Below are 16,930 nucleotides of genomic sequence, written 5' to 3' on the forward strand. Positions count from 1 at the left end.
TTTTCCTGTTGTTAACGTCTTACATTAGAATGGTACATGCCTTGCAATTAATAAACCAATATTGACACATTATCGTTAACTGATATCTTGATTCCGATTTCCTTTGTAAAAACTGGAAAAAGATCCTTTTCCTGTTCCGACATCCCATCCAGGACACCACATGACAGTGAGTCGTCACTTCTCCTTGGGCTCCTCTGGGCTGGGGCGGTTTCTCAGCTTTTCTTTGTTTTTGATGACCTTGACAGTTCCGAGGAGGACCGGTCAGATATCTTGTTGACTGCCTCTCAGTTGGGATCTGTCTGCTGTTTTCCACATGATGAAACGGGCCTCGTGTGTTTGGGGAGGGAATTGCACAGTGGCACAGAGCCATCCTTATTTCATCCTATCAAGGGTACCTGCCATCAGTCTGACGTACCATTGTGGACATTGACCTTGGGCACCTGGCAGAGGTGGTGTTTGCCAGGTGTCTCGAGGTATTTCTTTCTGCCCCGCCCCACCCTCCTCCCATACGGTCCTCTCGGAAGGGAGTCACCGTGCAGCCCCAGATCCTTATGTTGGGGGATTAGAAGCTCAACCCCTTCAGGGCAGAGTATTTACCTAACTTCTTTGGAATCATTTTGCATTTATTTATTGATTCCTTTATTTCTGTCCCCATGGACTGATGGGTATATATGCTTGGATGCTGATCACGCAAATGCGCCCTTCTTCCTTTCACTGCTCAAGTTGCTGCATCTGTGTCCACGCTGACCTGTCTACATCACTGTGCATTTTGTAAGTCCTTCTTTACTTTGGGGTAGGCTCCAGCTCATCTTGCATATTTCCTCCCCCAGCCCTAAGATCGGCCGTTTAGCCAAGGAGCCGTGGTTCCTTTTATTGGAAAATGGTATTGGAAATCCACATCTGGGTTAACCATCACAGCAGCTGTAATGTTACCAGCCCCTCTTGTGTGGACTCTTGGTTCACGTAGCTTCCACTCTTTCCTAGACTTTTTATAAAGGACAGTCACATGAATGAGTGCATCCAGGGAGGCTAACAGTGGTCGCAACCCTCCAAATCAGGGGCTCCACATAATAAAAATGTACCGTTTGCTTCTTAGTCCAGAGGTTGACAGATTTGTCTGTAAAGAGCCAGGTGGTAAATTTTCGTCTTTCTGAACCATAAGTTCTTTGCCCTCATGGTATAAAGGTCGACTAGACTGGATCTCCGCTAATATTTTTAAAGGTTTAGGAACGATTATCCCCTGTTTGTATCTCTGTCCTGATTTATGTTTCTAGTGACTATTAATTGCCTACCAAAGAAAGCTCAGCATTTGCAATTAGGCTGACAAGTTCTGCATAACGTTTCGGATTGCGTATTGGAGCAAGGAGGACAAGTGTGTTCCCGGCATTGAATTACGCCACCCCCTCCCTGAACCTGCTGACGAAGCCCAGGCTCGCTTGAGCTGTGTGGTGCTCTGCTCATCCATGATGTCTGGCTGAGCCTTGGCATTTACATCCTGACTTGACTCTTAGCAAAGGGATGCCGAGCTTGGTTCCAAAATGTGCTTTGCTTCTTTCTGTGCTCAGAGAGGGTGCCCTGTTGCTTTGTCACTTCTATAGCGGGAGTGGCCCCTGAAAGTGCAGGGAGGGCTCCCTAAAGAGGCGAAGGAGGAAGGGTGCCATGGACTCAGCAGGGAGGAGAACGCTCCCTGCACTTGTCCTGGATATGCGAGATGAAGCCCTCCTCTCTCTCCTCGTGGGGAGTCTGCTTAATTCAGCTAAACAGAGCATGGTGTTGTGTCAAGAATCCATAACCTTGGGGGCTTTCTTGGTTTGTGCTAGGCTTTTAAAAACGTGGTTGTACTGGAAGCATCTATTCTCAACATCCGTAGGTTGCTGGGCTTTGGCTGTGGCGGTGCTTTCCAGGATGCTGGCGGGGCAGACAGGTGGGAATAGCGCAGACGTCATGAATCCTTTCTAGAACAATTGGTGCTCTAAGGGAGGAACACCTGTACCAAAGCCTTAGGTGTCTTCGTGACCGAGGCATAGCTTCTCTCTGTGTCCCTCTGTGCTGCTACGTGGAGGAAGAAGTGGCAGTTTATGGATAGTTCCTTGCCTATAGCAGGTGCTCAATTAATGCATTTGGAAACAAGAGGGCTAATAATAATTCCAAATTGTTGTATGACAGTATGAATAGCAATATACTCAATAACACACCTTTATAAAGCAGAAACTGTAAAGAAGGGAGGAGACTTAGAAACATACTAAAAATGGGAGATTTTAACATACCACGTTCAGCACAAGACAGATCAAGTGGGCAAAACTATAACAACGTAATCAGTGAGGTCGATGTTCTAGATGGATATATGTGCACAGGAATAGGCTCCAAATGGATCGGAGATCTAAATATAAACCACAGGAAGGAGATCTAAGATGGCGGAGGAGTAGAGGGACACGCTCGCCCTCTCCCACAAACACAACAAAAAAAAGCACATCTACAGAATAAATGACTTGCACAGAACAGCAACCAATCGCTGGCAGAAGAACCTAAACTCCAATAACGGCAAGAAGTTCGTGACATTACGGGGCAGAACGGGAGAAAAGAGGAGAGTGAGAGAAGGTGAATCCCAGCGGGACGGGCACTCCCGAAAGGGAACTGCGGAGGAGAAAGGGATCCCGCACCCTGGAAAGTCACCTACTCGGGGGAAAGATCAAATGAACCGCAGGAATCTCCAGATGCAGAGAAGGGTGTAGCAGTAAGTTGGAGTACGGAAAAGCTGATCAAGAACCGAAGGGACCATCTGAACTACGGGCACAGTCACCAAAAACTGAGACGCCTGGGTGGGGGCTGGGCACCGAGTCCTTGGCTCCAGAGGTTAGTCCCCGGGAAAGGGCCGGGGGACGCCTGGGTGGGGGCTGGACACCGAGACCTCGCCTCTGAAGGTTGGCCCCTGAGAGAGGGCCGGGGGGGCGCCTGGGTGGGGGCTGGGCACCGAGACCTCGGCTCCAGAGGATAGTCCCCGGGCTGGGGGGGGCGGGGGGGAGCGGAAACTGCTTGGGAGGTCTAGAAACCATTTGACGGGGCAGAGACTGCCTGGGAGACTAGAAAACAAAGCTGTCGCAGAGGAAGGGAGCAATACTCTAGGGGCGGGGAAGTGGAAAGCCGCATCAGAGGGAACCTGGGAAAAGAGCCTGGTCTGCGCCTGTGCTGGGGAGGGGAGAGAAGAAGGGGTGGGTCCCCATAGAATACCCCTCACGTCACAGCAAGCTTACAGGCCTGCTAGCTAGCTGAAAGCTGTGCTTCCCAGTGCATCCCCTCCCCCCACCCCCACCACCCCCTACGCTCTCGCCAAACCTGGGGCTGCCTGCCATCCGGGAGGGCCTGGCCTCAACAATTGCCTGAAGGCTACCACCACAGGGGCTGTCCCTGCACAGGCCTGCTTGCCCTTTGGAGGGGCTACACTTCTGCAGAGTAGCACCAAACACCACCAGCCCCCGAGAAAAGGCCTGCAGCCCAGAAAAGCTAGAACAAGCCTAGCCAGGCAGTGAATAGATCTGCCTAATTCCCGGACGGTTTTTCTGAGTCGGGCTGCCCCAGGGAGGAGCCTCTTGGATTTCCAACAGACCTGCTACCCGCCCAAGCCCCCAGGGGGTGCCTTAGTGGATCAGCTGTATAGGACTGCCAGCTCCAGGCAGGACCCCCTACAGCCCAGAAAAGCTGCAACAAGCCTGGCCGAGTCGGGAAAAGATCTCAGACGGTCTTTCTGAGTCGGGCTGCCTTGGGGAGGAGCCTCTTGGGTTTCCAGTGGCCCTGCTACCCACCCAAGCCCCTAGGGGGTGCCCCACTCCCTCGGAATAGCTGCTCAGCACCACCAGCCCCCTAGAAGAGCCCCTGCAGCCCAGAAAAGCTGCAACAAGCTTGGCCAGACTGTGAAAAGATCTGCCTACATTCTCAGGCCATCCTTCTGAGTTGGGCTGCCCTAGGGAAGAGCCTCTTAGGTTCTCAGTGACCCAGATAGCTGCTCCAGCCCCCAGCGGGTGCTGCACTCCTGAGGAACAGCTGCCCAACACCGCTAACCCCCTGCAAGAACCCCACAGCCTAAAAACACCAGAGCAAGCTCTGCATGACCAAGTGAAATCTGCTACCATCGTGGTGTGGACCTCCCAGTCCTGTCTGCCCTCAGGAAGTCCTCCTTTGCTTCAAAGAAACACTGTTAGCCCCATCAACACTCCAGAAAAACCACACTGCCTCAAAAAAGATTGACCAACAACGCCAGCCCTCAGGAAATATTCCACGGCAGTGACAAGGCAAACACTGCCCGATAACGGAGAGTACAACTCCCTCAGGAGAAAGAAAGCAACAAGCAAGATGAAGAAGCTGAGAAACCACCCCCAGTCAAACCAACAGGAGAACTCACCTAAAACAATGAAACAGATCTCTGCAGTCTGACAGACCTGGAGTTCAAAAGAGAAATGGTGAAAATACTGAAGGAATTAAGAGAAGATACGAACAGTAATGCAGATACCCTCAGAAAGGAACTAGAAAATATAAGGAGGAGTCAAGAAAAACTAGAACATTCATTTGCAGAGATGCAAACTGAACTAAGGGCAGTAAAAACCAGAATGAATAATGCATAAGAACGAATCAGTGATATGGAAGATAGAATAATGGAAATCACTCAATCCGGTCAACAGACAGAAAACCGAATCAAAAAACTGGAAAGCAATATAAGAGACCTATGGGATAATATAAAGAAACACTGCAGGCCAGGAGGGAATGACAAGAGATATTTAAAGTGCTTAAAGGAAAAAAATATGCAACCTAGAATACTCTATCCAGCAAGAATATCATTTAAAATAGAAGGGGAAATAAAAATTTTTTCCAACAAACAAAAACTTAATACTGCAACACAAAATCCAGGTTAAAGGAAATATTGAAAGAGCTTCTCTAAACCAAAAAGAAAGGAAGGAAAGGGAAGAAAAAAGAAAAAAAAAAGAAGAAGAGGAAGAACTAGGACTGAGGAAACCGCAATCAGAGAGCAGTCACTCAAATAAGCCAGCATGCAGATTTAATCATGAACAGGCCTCAAACAAAATAAAATTAAAAAGAAAAAAATAAGAGTCATCAAAACCATAAAATGTGGGCAAGGGATGTTAGGAAGTAAATAACCCTTTTTGTTTGTTAGTTTGTATGTTTCTCTTCTTAATTTTAATATAGTAATGAAGTGTTTGAACTTACAGGACCATCAGGCTAAAACACACAATTATGGGAAGGGGTTAGCATACTTAAAAAACAGGGCAACCACAAGCCAAAACCAAATATTGCATTTGCAAAAAATGAAAAAAAAAATACACTCAAGCAGATAATAACAGGAAACCATCCAACCAAAAAAAAAAAAAGAAAGAAAGGAAGAATGGAGAACCATAGAATCAACTGGAACACGAGGTTCAAATGGCAATAAATAATCATCTATCAATTATCACCTTAATGTCAATGGACTGAACGCCCCAATCAAAAGATACAGAGTGGCTGAGTGGATAAAAAGGCAAAAACCTTCAATATGCTGCCTACAAGAAACTCACCTTAGGACAAAAGATACATATAGATTGAAAGTGAAAGGGTGGGGAAAAATATTTCACGCCAATAGACATGACAGAAAAGCAGGAGTCGCAACGCTCATATCAGACAAAATAGACTTTAAAACAAAAGACATAAAGAAAGACAAAGAAGGACACTACTTAATGATTAAGGGATCCATCCAAGGAGAGGATGTTACTATCGTCAACATATATGCCCCAAATACAAGAGCACCCAGATACATACAACAAATATTAACAGACATAAAGGGAGATATTGATGAGAATACAATCATAGTAGGAGACCTTAATACCCCGCTCACATCAATGGACAGATCCTCTAGACAGAAAACCAATAAAGCAACAGAGAGCCTAAAGGAAACAATAGAAAAGTTAGACTTAATTGATATCTTCAGGACACTACATCCAAAAAAATCAGAATACATATTCTTCTCAAATGCTCATGGAACATTCTCAAGAATCGACCACATATTGGGACACAAAGCTAATCTCAATAAATTTAGGAGCATAGAAATTATCTCAAGTATCTTCTCTGACCACAATGCCATGAAATTAGAAATCAACCATGGGAAAAGGAAAGAGAAAAAACCTACTACATGGAGACTAGACAACATGCTACTAAAAAACCAATGGGTCAATGAGGAAATCAAGAAGGAAATTAAAAACTACCTTGAAACAAATGATAATGAAGACACAACCGCTCAAAATCTATGGGATGCTGCAAAAGCAGTGCTCAGAGGGAAATTTATAGCAATACAGGCCTTTCTGAAAAAAGAAGAAAGATCCCAAATTGACAACTTAACCCTCCACCTAAATGAATTAGAAAAAGAACAAAAAAGTCCTAAAGTCAGCAGAAGGAAGGAAATTATAAAGATCAAAGAAGAAATCCATAAAATAGAGACTCAAAAAACAATAGAGAAAATTAATAAAACCAAGAGCTGGTTCTTTGAAAAGGTGAACAAAATTGACAAACCCCTGGCCAGACTCACTAAAAAGAGGAGAGAAAGAACCCAAATAACCAAAATTATAAATGAAAAAGGAGAAATCACAACGGATACAGCAGAAATACAAAAAACCATAAGAGAATACTATGAACAACTATATGGCAACAAGTTTGACAATCTGGAAGAAATGGACAATTTTCTAGAATCTTACAGCCTGCCAAAACTGAATCAAGTAGAAACAGACCAATTGAACAGACCGATCACTAGAAATGAAATTGAAGAGGTCATAAAAACACTCCCTACAAATAAAAGTCCAGGACCAGATGGCTTCACAGGTGAATTTTATCAAACATATAAAGAGGAATTGGTGCCTTAAACTCTTTCAAAAGGTTGAAGAAGAAGGAATACTCCCAAAGACATTCTATGATGCCACCATCACCCTCATTCCAAAACCAGACAGAGATACCACCAAAAAAGAAAACTATCGCCCAATATCATTGATGAATATAGATGCAAAAATTCTCAACAAAATCTTAGCCAACCGAATCCAACAACATACCAAAAAAATTATACACCATGACCAGGTTGGGTTCATCCCAGGTTCACAAGGATGGTTCAACATACGCAAATCAATCAGCATCATACATCACGTTAACAAAAAAAAAAGTCAAAAATCATATGATCATCTCAATAGACGCAGAAAAAGCATTTGACAAAGTCCAACATCCATTCATGATCAAGACCCTCGCCAAAGTGGGTATAGAGGGAACATTCCTGAATATAATCAAAGCCATTTATGATAAACCCACAGCAAATATAATACTCAATGGGGAAAAACGGAAAGCCTTCTCACTCCAATCTGGAACAAGACAGGGATGCCCACTCTCACCACTGCTCTTCAACATAGTTTTGGAAGTCCTAGCCACAGCAATTAGACAAACAAAAGAAATAAAAGGCATCCATATAGGAAGAGAAGAGATCAAACTGTCACTGTATGCAGATGACATGATACTATACATAGAAAACCCTAAGGACTCAACCCCAAAACTACTGGAACTGATTCATAAATTCAGCAAAGTAGCAGGATATAAGATTAACATTCAGAAGTCAGTTGCATTTCTGTATACCAGCAATGAAATATTAGAAAAGGAATACAAAAATACGATACCTTTTAAAATTGCACCTCACAAAATCAAATACCTCGGAATACACCTGACCAAGGAGGTAAAGGACCTATATGCCGAGAACTATAAAACTTTAATCAAAGAAATCAAAGAAGATGTAAAGAAATGGAAAGATATTCCATGTTCCTGGATTGGGAAAATCAATATTGTAAAAATGGCCATACTACCCAAAGCAATCTACAGATTCAATGCAATCCCTATCAAATTACCAATGACATTTTTCGCAGAATTAGAACAAACAATCCAAACATTTATATGGAACCACAAAAGACCCAGAATCGCCAAAGCAATCCTCAGAAACAAAAACCAAGCAGGAGGCAGAACTCTCCCAGACTTCAAGAAACACTACAAAGCCACAGTCATCAAAACAGTGTGGTACTAGTATCAAAACAGACAGACAGACCAATGGAACAGAATAGAGAACCCGGAAATAAACCCTGACACCTATGGTCAATTAATCTTTGACAAGGGAGGCAAGAACATCAAATGGGAAAAAGAAAGTCTATTCAGCAAGCATTGCTGGGAAACCTGGACAGCTGCATGCAAAGCAATGAAACTAGAACACACCCTCACACCATGCACAAAAATAAACTCAAAATGGCTGAAAGACTTAAATATATGACAGGACACCATCAAACTCCTAGAAGAAAACATAGGCAAAACACTCTCTGACATCAACATCATGAATATTTTCTCAGGTCAGTCTCCCAAAGCAATAGAAATTAGAGCAAAAATAAACCCATGGGACCTAATCAGACTGAAAAGCTTTTGCACAGCAAAGGAAACCCAAAAGAAAACAAAAAGACAACTTACAGAATGGGAGAAAATAGTTTCAAATGATGCAACCGACAAGGGCTTCATCTCTAGAATATATAAACAACTTATACAACCCAGCAGCAAAAAAGCCAATCAATCAATGGAAAAATGGGCAAAAGACCTGAATAGACATTTCTCCAAAGAAGATATACAGATGGCCAACAAACACATGAAAAAATGCTCAACATCGCTGATTATAAGAGAAATGCAAATCAGAACTACCATGAGATATCACCTCACACCAGTCAGAATGGCCATCATTAATAAATCCACAAATAACAAGTGCTGGAGGGGGTGTGGAGAAAAGGGAACCCTCCTACACTGTTGGTGGGAATGTAAACTGGTACAGCCACTATGGAGAACAGTTCGGAGATACCTTAGAAATCTATCCATAGAACTTCCATATGACCCTGCAATCCCACTCTTGGGCATCTATCCAGACAAAACTCTACTTAAAAGAGACACGTGCACCCGCATGTTCATTGCAGCACTATTCACAATAGCCAAGACATGGAAACAACCCAAATGTCCATCGACAGAGGATTGGATTCGGAAGAAGTGGTATATATACACAATGGAATACTACTCAGCCATAAAAAAGAATGACATTATGCCATTTGCAGCAACATGGATGGAGCTAGAGAATCTCATACTGAGTGAAATGAGCCAGAAAGACAAAGACAAATACCATATGATATCACTTATAACTGGAATCTAATATCCAGCACAAATGAACATCTCCTCAGAAAAGAAAATCATGGACTTGGAGAAGAGACTTGTGGCTGCCTGATGGGAGGGGGAGGGAGTGGGAGGGATCGGGAGCTTGGGTTTATCAGACACAACTTAGAATAGATTTACAAGGAGATCCTGCTGAATAGCATTGAGAACTTTGTCTAGATACTCATGTTGCAACAGAAGAAAGGGTGGGGGAAAAATGTAATTGTAATGTATACATGTAAGGATAACCTGACCCCCTTGCTGTACAGTGGGAAAATTAAAATAAATAAATAAATAAATATAAACCACAAAGATGCTAGAGGAAAACATGGGTGAGTTTCTGTATGACATGGGAGTGAGGAAAACGTTTCTAATTATGGCTCCAAAATCAAAAGTGATAAAAGAAAAGGTTGGTACATTTGATTACATAAAATGAAACATTTTTACATAAATACTTTCGCCATGGACAACCAACTAACAACCCCCCCCCCCCCGCCAAAACCCCACCCTGAGCACAATCAAAACGCAGATGACAAAGTGGGAGAAAATATTTGCCAAATACATCGGCTATCAAGGATTCACATCATTACACTATAAAAGAATTGTCGAAATTGAGGGAGAATGGAACCAGGTAGGAAAATAGGCAGAAGACATGTACAGGTAATTCACATAAAAGGTAAACAAATGGCCTTTAAACATATGCAAACATGTACAACTTCACTCACAATTAGAGCGAAGCAAATTAAAATGACTCTGAGATATTATTTTTCACCTGTCAGATTAGCAAAAATTAAAAAGCTTGCTAACACTTCTCTTGGCAAGACTGTGAGGAAACAAGCTTTCATGTACATTGCTGCTGGGAATGCAAATAGGCCAACAGTTTTGAGGGGAGATTTGGCAATATTTATCATGACTGCCTATGTGTTTACATTTTGACCCAGAGATCCCACTTCTAAGAATTAACCCTGAAGATATCCCTCATAAGTATGAATATACTCCTGCACAAGATTCTTCATTCCGGAATGACTTCTAGTTGCAAAGTATTGGAAGGAACCTAATGCCCAAACAGACAGGGTGGAGTGTTTGAATGACCATCAGTACGTGCATACAAGGAGTACTACACAAGTGTAAAAAAGGAAGACGGGGTAGCTCTGAACTAACCTGGGGTGACTTCTGAGATCAGCTGGTAAGTGACAAAAGCCAAGTGCTTTTGAGTATCTTGTAGAGGGGAGGAAGCAGGGCTTAGACAAGTGAATACAAGGGTACTTTTTTGGGGGTGGAGACATGTCCTAAAATTGGATGGTGGTGCTAGTTGGACATTATCTACTTTTATTAAAACTCAGCAGATTGCACATCTATAGTGAGTGCATTTTATGGTTTGAAAAATATACTTAGGAGTTCCTGTTATGGCTTAGTCGGTTAAAGACCCGACATAGTCTCTGTGAGGATGTGGGTTCGATCCCTGGCCTTGCTCCGTGGGTTAAGGATCTGGCTAGCGTTGCCGTGAGCTGTGGTGTAGGTCGCAGATGTGGCTTCAGTCTGGTGTTGCTGTGGCTGTGGTGTAGGCTGGCAGCGTCTGCTCTGCTTCGACCTCTGGCCAGGAATTTCCATGTGCCTCAGGTGTGGCTGGAAAAAAATAAAGATACAAAATTTAAAAAATATACCTAAACAAGAATTCCCACTGTAGTGCAACAGGATCGGTGGTGTCTCTGGAGCACTGGGACGCAGGTTCCATCCCTGCCCCAGCACAGTGAGTTAAGGATTGGGCATTGCTGCAGATTGCAGCTGTGGCTCAGATCCGTTCCCTGCCCTGTGGACTCCATATGCCATTGGGCAGCCAAAAAAAAAAAAAGAAAAGAAAGAAAAAGGAAAAGAAAATAAACACCAGTGAATCACTTTGCTATATAGCAGAAATTAATATGATATTGTAAATCAACTGTACTGCAATTAAAAATATATACCTAAACAAAGCTTTTAAAAATAAAAGAAAATTTTTGGTATGCTATTGTCATTTAATAAAGGAGGTAAAATGAGAAAAAAATATATATATTTGCGTATTCCAGCAAAAAAGAAATATAGAGAGGTTCAACTAGAATCTAATGAGACGGATGACCTGCTGGGGGATGGGAACAGCGTGAAAAGGGTGGAAAGATGAGAACGGGCCAAAGGGAACGAGTGCCATTTTGTTGAGTATCACTTTGTTATATTTTTGACACTTATAAACACGTATGTCAATATTTCACAACTCAAAAAAAAAATCAACAACAACAACAAAAAAAAACGAGAGAGAGGAATCTCGAAGACCCAGTGTGGGAGAAAGAGAGAAACAGAGTGAATCCAGCTGTATTTCAAATAGAGCATAAACCATGCTGAGGATGAGGCCAGCTCCCCACATAACTTTTGGACTCAGGATTTTGACCACATACCCTCAGGCTGATAACAAGAACAACTGTACCCAGAGACACGGTTATTCTCCTTGGTGGGTTTTTTTTAAACTCTTTTTTTAAACTAATTTTTTAATTAAAGTCTAGCTGATGTACAGTGCTCTACCAATGACGAGTATGGTTTGTTTTTAAAAGGGTTGTGGCTGTGTAGTGTTGACATTACCTTGTTTATACGGAAGGCCGAGGAAATGCGGAGTTGCATTGTGTGTCACGGGAGGCAGTTTTCTCCTCATGAGTGGAGGAAGACACACAGGTTGGAAGGTGAAAGGCTAGAACCAGTCCCGTGGTGTTGGATTGGAATTTAACATATTTTCATGAATCACCCATGTGTACGTGTATGCACCCATACAGCAGGGATCCAGAAATATACCCTCGAGTGCACTGGTACAGCTCCGTCTGCTGAGAGAGCCTGAAAGCCATGACCCCCCAGTAGCAAACCAAGTACCCAGACCTTGTTTTCTAGATAACTTAAAGGTACCGGGACTCTTTGGAGCAATAGCTAATCCATGATGGAGCAGAGACCGTACAAGGCGTGCTTGGAGCAACCTTGGCCTGAAAGGAAGCGCTCAAAGAATGGTGGAGATGCAGTAAAAAGACACAAGAGCGGGGCTTCTGGGGGGGTCAAATCTGGGATAATTGAGCATGAAATTAATATAAATAAGTAGGGAAAAAAGAAACGTGTTCCTTATAGCAGATGGCCAACATAGAAGGAATTTGTAATGTCCCAGCATAGCTCCCCGCAAAATTGTTATATTTCAAGGGGGAAATTGTAATTTACAGTGGAGGAATTTGGCAGACCCTACCTTCATCCATCGATCAAAGTTAATGTCACTCGCAATAGGACAGTAGCTGTCCTGTGCCTCCAGACACGGGGCGCTAAGAAGGACACAGCCCCATTTCTGTGGTGTTCCTGCCAGAATGTACAGCCTGAATCTAATTACAAGGAAACATCAGACGAACCCAAGTTGAGGGACTTCCGCAGAGTAATTGGCCTGTACGCTAAGAAAAAATGTCAAGGTCATGAAAGAAAAAAATCCAAGGCAGTCTTCCAGATTAAAGGAGACAGAGATGTAACAACGAGGCATGGGTGTGATGGCCAGTTGGAACCTGGGCCAGATGATTTTGTGTTTGCCTTCGCTCTAAAGGACGTTCTGGGACCACCGGTGACATGTGACGGTCTGTACATTAGAGGATAGTTTTATGTCGATGTTAGTGCCCTGATTTTTTAGGGAAGACCTGACATTTAGAGATAAAGGGACATTGCGGCTTCCTCTTTCTCTCACACGGTTCAGAAACAATAAGGAGTGTGTGTGTGTGTGTGTGTGTGTGTGTCTGGGGAGAGAGAACACACGCGAGGTATATGTTAACATTGGCGAAATCTGTGTGCGGGGCGTACAAGGGCTATTTGTGTTCTGTTTGCCAATTTTCTGCAAGTCCTAAAAGGGCTTCAAAGCAAACATTTATGGAAAGGGGTCAGTAAAAGGCCCTCCCCAGTGGTGCTGGAGAATTCAGCAAGAATGTTCACACGGGTGCTTGGTCCTGGCCCTTGGACACGGGGACCACCGAGGAAGCATCAGCTGCTCTCGGCATGATGCTGCTGCCACAGGCTGACGGGTTGGGCATCCCTTTGTGGTGGGAAGATGATGGATGGCGGCCTCATTTACGGCTCAGCTCTGACCCTCACGTGCTGTGTGACTGTGCGAGCAGCTAGTCCCCACCTAAACCATGATTTTTTTTTTGGGGGGGGTGATCTTCCTGATAGACCTACTTTAGCAGGAGGTCCCATCATTCATTATTGAATTCAGTCGCTCATTCACCCTCATTTGTTGAAAATGAGGTGGCAGGCACTCTTCCTTATAATAAGCCAGCTTTGAGGGCATAAACCCTGTAGTTTAAAGGAAAGAAATACGCCCATCCTGGTTCCTCGTGGGTGTATTTGGGGCTGCTGATGGATATAATCTGAGGCCCCCAGTGGGGGTGATTGTGGATTTTCCTGCTGGGTGTCATTTGGAGCCTCCCGGGGGGTTAAGTCTGGATCTCCTGGTGGCTGTGACTCAGGAGTCTCCTGGTGGCTGTAGCTCAGGAGTCTCTCTGGGGAGTTGGTGCTGATGGGTGATGGGTCCTGGAGGAGTCCTGGAGGTGGTCCCTGTGAGGCAGGAATGTAGGTCAGAGGATGAAGCTAAGTTGGCAGGTGTGGCTAGAATACAGGGCCGGGTGACCGGGGGCCAGGGGAGCGCTTGGGGCTTTTGAGCTGAGATGGGAGATGACGGCAGGTTTCCAGGTGAGGATTGTGGGCTGGGGAGGGGTCCCAAACCCAGGCACCCTGACAAATCTCATCCTCCGAGGATGTTTGTCCTGGTACGTGGCAAAGTGTGCCAAGTCGGGGCCAGTAAGGTGTCTAAACCCTCCTGGTGAGAAAGGTTGCCTCTTCTTTCTGGGAAAGGAAATCTTATATCCCCAAGCTCATTTTTTAACATAAAATACACCTTCTTTTACTAATAATATTGAAGACAGATGGCAGCTTTTTAAACGTCTTTCCTTAGCGAAATAAAAAGTTGTCACTCCTGTATTTGTCTCTCCATTACATTTTTTAAAAACTGGATCATAAAACCGCAGCATCTGGGAACCTAGGCATTCGAGACTTCCTCAGTAGAGTTTCACGGCCCTTTCCAGCCTTAACAAAATGTATTTCGAATTGTTACTGTATTTTAAACACACAGACAGTTAGAGTGCATAAGAGGAACCTGGATTTGCTTGGCCTCTGGATTTCAGAAAAGCCCACACTCTTGTGTGCTGGCAGGGGTGTTGCTGTTCTGATTGTCATGGACGATTTGATTAGCTGCCCCTCCCTCCCGGCAGCCACTGGGCAACACGCTTGACGGCAGGGGCCAGATATTATTCAGGCACGTGGTATCGGATAGAGCTCTTTTCATAGAGCCCTTTGGAAGCTGCTTCTCTGAGGCAGCTGTTTTGATGCAATGGCATTTGGAGCCGAAAACAGAACGAAACGTTTCATGTTTAAAAAATGGTGGTGAAATGTACATGACCTAACATTTGCCATTGTAACCAGTCGGGAGTAGACACTTCAGTGGCGTTAAGTAGTCCACCCTGCTCCGCAGCCGTCACCACCATCCACCTGCAGAACGGTTCCGTTTCCCCAAAATGACTCTCCGTCCCCGTTAGTACGAATGGGCTATGTCCCCTCCCCCACTTTCGGTCCCTGTGGATTTCAACCTCTGGGAACCTCAGGGAGGGGGGTCACGCAGTCTTTGTCCTTTCGTGTCTGACATTTCACTTAGCAGCACGTCTTCAGGGTTCATTCATGTTGTAACATGTGCCAGAAGTTCCTTCCTTTTTAAGGCTGAATAATAGTCCACTGTACGTGTGTGCCATCTTTTGTTTATTCAGTCGTCTGTCTGTGGACATCTGAGTGGTTTTGGCTGTTGTGAATGATGCTGCTGCGAACATGGTTGTACAAATATTTGTTCAAGTGCCTGCGTTCTGCAGTGCTTTTGGGTGTTTTCCCAGAAGTGGAATTCCTGGATCGAATGGTGATTCTCTGTTTAATTTTTTGAGGAACCACCACACTGTTTTCCACGGTGTCTAGGTCATCTTCTGTTCCTGTCGACAGCAAGGGTTCCAATTCTCTGCTCATTTTTCTTTCCTGTTTTAAGACAAATAATAACCACCCCAGAGCATGTGAAGCGGTGGCAAGCCCGTGACCCTTTAAGCTCTGTGTTTATATCCCAAATAATGTGCAAACCAGACATCCATTCTCTCCTCCTGGACAGGGATGTCCTCATGGGCCTCACACTTCCTCCGGGTGGGTGCTGTGTGGGTTAAGGATCCAGCATTGCTATGAGCTGTGGTGTAGGTCGCAGACATGGCTCAGATCTGGCATTGCCGGGGTGTAGGCTGGCAGCTGCGACTCTTGATTTGACCTGGGAACGTCCACATGCTGCACCTGTGGCCCTACAAAGCAAAAAAAAAAAAAAAAGAGCCAAAAAACCCTCCATATGTGAACAGACATATGTGGAAGTGTGTAGAGAGTCTATACATGGTAGGTACAAGGATGAATTATATTAATGTAAATTATCCCTTCCTGTGTATACAGGGGATAGATGACATGCAACATAAATACATATCTACCTTGTACAATCACATACATAGAAAGCTCTGGAAAATGTGTATGAGGTTGTTGACTCTTTCTTTGAAACTGGAGTTAGTTGGGGAGGGGAATTTCCGTTATTATTTATAATGCTTCTGGTTGTTTGAGCTTTTCTTTACAAGAAAATATTACTTCTGTAACTTAGAACATAGCAACAAAGAAACAAACACAGTAAGCCCGATGTGTGTGTTGTGATGGACGGACTTTCATCAAGGTGCCACACGGTACCTCGGACACACAGAGTGGTAATTGGTGTGTTATTCACACGCTTGCTGGGAGCCAGGCTCCATCCAGAGGACTTTTTTTTGTTTTTTTAATTCCACCTTCAAGTAAAATCCTATTTTATTTTATTTTTAATGATTTTTATTTTTTCCATTATAGTTGGTGTACAGTGTTCTGTCAATTTCTACTGTATAGCAGAGTGACCCAGTCACACACACACACACACATACATATATATACATTCTTTTTCTCACATTGTCCTCCATCGGGTTCCATCATAAGTGACTAGATATTGTTCCCTGTGCTACACAGCAGGATCTCATTGCTTATCTACGCCAAATGCAATAGTCTGCATCTATTAACCCCAGACTCACAGTCCACCCCACTCCCTCCCCCTCCCCCTCGGCAAACACAAGTCTGTTCTCCAAGTCCATGAGTTTCTTTTTTTGTGGAAAGATTCATTTGTGTTGTATATTAGATTCCAGATATAAGTGATATCATATGGTATTTGTCTTTCGCTTTCTGACTTACTTCATTTAGTATGAGAGTCTCTAGTTCCACCCATGTTGCTGCAAATGGCATTATTTTATTCTTTTTTATGGCTGAGTAGTATTCCAGTGTGTGTGTGTGTGTGTGTGTGTGTGTGTGTGTGTGTGTGTGTACATACACACCACTTCTTAATCCAGTCATCTGTCAGTGGACATTTATGTTGTTTCCATGTCTTGGCTTTTGTGAATAGTGCTGCAATGAACATATGGATGCACTTTATTTTTTTAATTTTTTATTTTAAGTGAGAATTGCAATGTTTTTTTAATTTTTTTTTGGTCTTTTGTCCTTTTTTTTAGGGCTGTACCCACAG

General features: G+C 43.8%; 1 protein-coding gene across 2 annotated transcripts in view; it reads left to right on the forward strand.

Annotated features, from left to right (window-relative positions):
* Positions 1-16,930, forward strand: part of LOC125133349 (calmodulin-binding transcription activator 1-like) — a 427,467-nt gene that overhangs the window by 360,103 nt on the left and 50,434 nt on the right. The gene's annotated exons all lie outside the window — the stretch shown is intronic.

This window comes from Phacochoerus africanus, chromosome 8 (assembly GCF_016906955.1).
Source record: "Phacochoerus africanus isolate WHEZ1 chromosome 8, ROS_Pafr_v1, whole genome shotgun sequence".
NCBI classification, from domain to species: domain Eukaryota; kingdom Metazoa; phylum Chordata; class Mammalia; order Artiodactyla; family Suidae; genus Phacochoerus; species Phacochoerus africanus.